Source organism: Microtus ochrogaster, linkage group LG8, assembly GCF_000317375.1.
Source record: "Microtus ochrogaster isolate Prairie Vole_2 linkage group LG8, MicOch1.0, whole genome shotgun sequence".
Classification (NCBI taxonomy): Eukaryota; Metazoa; Chordata; class Mammalia; order Rodentia; family Cricetidae; genus Microtus; species Microtus ochrogaster.
Window position 1 is genome coordinate 584,138 of NC_022033.1, and position 3,489 is coordinate 587,626.

Consider the following 3,489-nt stretch of genomic DNA (forward strand, 5'->3'; position numbering starts at 1 on the left):
GGAACTCGCTCTGTAGACCAGGCTGGTCTCAAACTCACAGAGATCCACCTGCCTCTGCCTCCCGAGTGCTGGGATTAAAGGCGTGCGCCACCACCGCCCGGCAATAGTTATCCTTAAATGCTGAAGACATTTGCTGATAGTGGGACAGTCATCTCACACAGAGCCTGCTTTATAATAACAGTGTTGGATGGGCATCATCGAGACGTCTCAATGAGCCAGGTGTGAGGGTATATACCTTTAATCCCAGCAGTCTGGGAGGCAGAGGCAGGCAGACTTCTGTGGGTTCAAAGGCAGCCTGGTCTACAAAGCGAGTTCCAGGATAGCCAGGGCTGTTGTACAGAGAAACCCTGTCTCGAAAAACAAAACAAAAAAAGACCTCTCAATGGACAAATGTACTTGCCACACATGGAGGCAATCCTGATGACTTCAGTTCAGTTCCTGGAGCCCACATAAAAAAGTGAAAGGAAGTTTTCTTCTGATACGTGTCACACAATCACATAACCCCCCCCCCACCCACACACACAAAGCAAAGCACCGGATGTCTTAATTTATTATGTATAGACAAACAGAACCAACAAATATAGTTGAACATAGAATGGGGGACTTACTAGATTGACACACAGGATGTGGTTTAGGTAACCCAACAATGGCTGCCCTAACACTGGAGAAACAGTGAACTGTCAGCTGCTCCATCTACTCTGCTGGGAGCCTCAGTAGTCCCAGAAGATTCTTGGAGAGCCACTGGTCTTCAGTTCAGGCTGGAAGACTGAAGAAGCTGGGTTGTTCTGATGTCAGCAGCAGTAACAATGAGAGTGAACTTGTCCACAGGGAAGATGAACTCACCAACAGGACAAAGAAGCAAACCAGCAAAATAAAAGCAAATGTTTCTCCCTCAGTCCTCTTTGTGGCTGGTGCTAGAAGCTGCTGCCTACAATCAAGTGGGTCTTCCCACTTCAGCTAATGTAATTAAAATCCCTTGGGCTAGAGCAATGGCTCAGCAGGTAAGAACACTTGCTCTTTCAGAGGCAGGTGCTTGGTTCTAAGCACCCACAGGTTAGGCAGTTCACAACTGTCTTTAACTCCAGATCCTCTGACATCTCTTCTGGCTTCTGTAGGCACCTGCACTCACACACACATACCTACATGTAGACACACACCTACACAACACATATCTACACATAATTTTAAAAAATATATTTTTTGAGATAGGGTTTCTCTGTGTGGCCCTGGCTGTCCTTGAACTCTCTCTATATACTAGACTGGCCTTGAACTCAGAGTTCAGGCTGCCTCTGCCCTCTGAGTGTTGAGATTAAAGGTGTGTGCCACCACCTCCCGGCAATAAAGAAATACATATTTCTTTAAAGGGGAAAATCCTTCATAGCCATGGCTGGAGGTTAGTTTTATCTAGATAATACCTAACAGGTGTACCCAGAGGCTTGTCTTTTAGTTGATTCCAGATAGAATCAAGCTGACAAGTAGGATTAACCGTCACACTACTGACGGCACAGCAGGTGGGCAGAGAGTGTTCAGGACCACAGAACACATAACCAGCTGTCCCAAGATGTGAGAGTGTAGCATATCACACCTCACTAGCCTGGGAGAAGACCAAAATTCAAAGCACAGAGGCTAAGGGTACAAGGGCACAGCCTGGTAGTACAGTATGTGCTTAGCATGCATGAAGCCTTGGGTTCAATCCCCAGCACTGTAGAAGACGAAACAAAAATTACTGAAAATCCTAACTCCATAACATCACTTTCATATAGGATAAAGCCATAAGTTGAGTTGTAATAAGACTGGGGGACTGGAGAGATGGTTCAGTGGTTAAGAGCACTGGCTGCTCTTCCAGAGGACTGGGGTTCAAATCCCAGAACCCACATGGCAGCTCACAATTGTCTGTAATCCTAGTTCCAGAGGATTTGATGTCCTCTTGTGCTCTGTAGATCCTGAACATATACAGAGCACATAATCCACACAAGCATGAACAGACACACATATAAATAAAACAAACGCATTAAAAAAACAAGACTGAGCTATAGAATATAAGCATTCAAGGACTCAGGAAAAACAGTGCATATTATATGTGCTATTTTGCTTCAATGAACAGTTAAATTCTGTTAATTAAAAATGTGTATATTTCTGAGTGCAGGTGCACACGTACACAGAGGTCAAAAGACAACTTCTGGCACTTTTTTTTTTTTTTTAACTCTTTTGAGTCAGAATCTCTTCTGTTGTTTGCCACACTCCAAGCCAGCTGGCCCTCAAATTTCTGAGGATTCTCCTCAGAAATTCTTTTTTTACTTTTATATGCATTTGTGTGTGTGTATGATATGTGGTAGTGGAAGCATGCTGTGCCACAGCATGTGTAAAGATCAGAAGACAGCTCACTGGAGTCCGTTCTCTTCTTCCATCATGCAGGACCCGGTGACCAGACTCAGGCAAGCGTCTTTACCAGCTGAGCCATCATGACAGTTAACCCTTACCGTCAGCTTGATTAGATTGAGAGATATCTAGGAGATCAATAACACACCTCTGTGATGTCTAAAAGGGCATTTCCAGAGACAATTAAATCATGATGACTTTGACCTAATCATAGTTTAATATAAAACTTTTTAAACTATGAGTAGTGGACTTATATATGGTAGATAACAGAATGTGAGGGTCACACATTTTTTGGCAACAGCAAAAGGTTTCTGAATGTATAATGACCAAAATTAACTGAAAATAAGAGGCTTAAAAAAATCCAAATTGGCCGGGCGGTGGTGACGCATGCCTTTAATCCCAGCACTTGGGAGGCAGAGGCAGGCGGATCTCTGTGAGTTCGAGACCAGCCTGGTCTACAGAGCTAGTTCCAGGACAGGCTCCAAAACCACAGAGAAACCCTGTCTTGAAAAACCAAAAAAAAAAAAAAAAAAAATCCAAATTGTTTCTGGCAATACTCATATTATAACCTGAAAATTTCCTTCATTCTGAACATACAACATGAACACTTTACACTTGTGTGTCTTCAACCCATACAAAATAGTAATGAACCCTGCCTGAAATGTTGGTTAGAACTGAGACCACTGTATGCTATGCACTGAATTCTTTTTACTGTGGATACAAAGTTTTCTGCTCTTATAGAAAAAATAATGGTTTAATTATGGAAAATGAATTTTAAATATTTTTCCACTCCTTAGTATGTATCAGACTTTTATATCTTTGATTTTACTTCTAGAATGGTTGACTTTTTAAATTGCTCAATGAGTTGTCTCAACCTCATTAGGTTGGACATGCTTTGAGTCTCTGAATCTTACGCTTGTCTAGAGCAGTATTTTCAGGCCATAACTTCCCAGAGGGGTATGTGGATGCATTTCTGGATCAGAGCGTGGCCTTCTGGAGTGCATGCTTTCCAGTTTGCACCTCCAATGCACAAGTGTTGGCCTTGGAGAAGCATAACAATCTATTTCACTAGGACTGGTAAAGCCGTGGAAGATTTGGGTTCTAAACTGG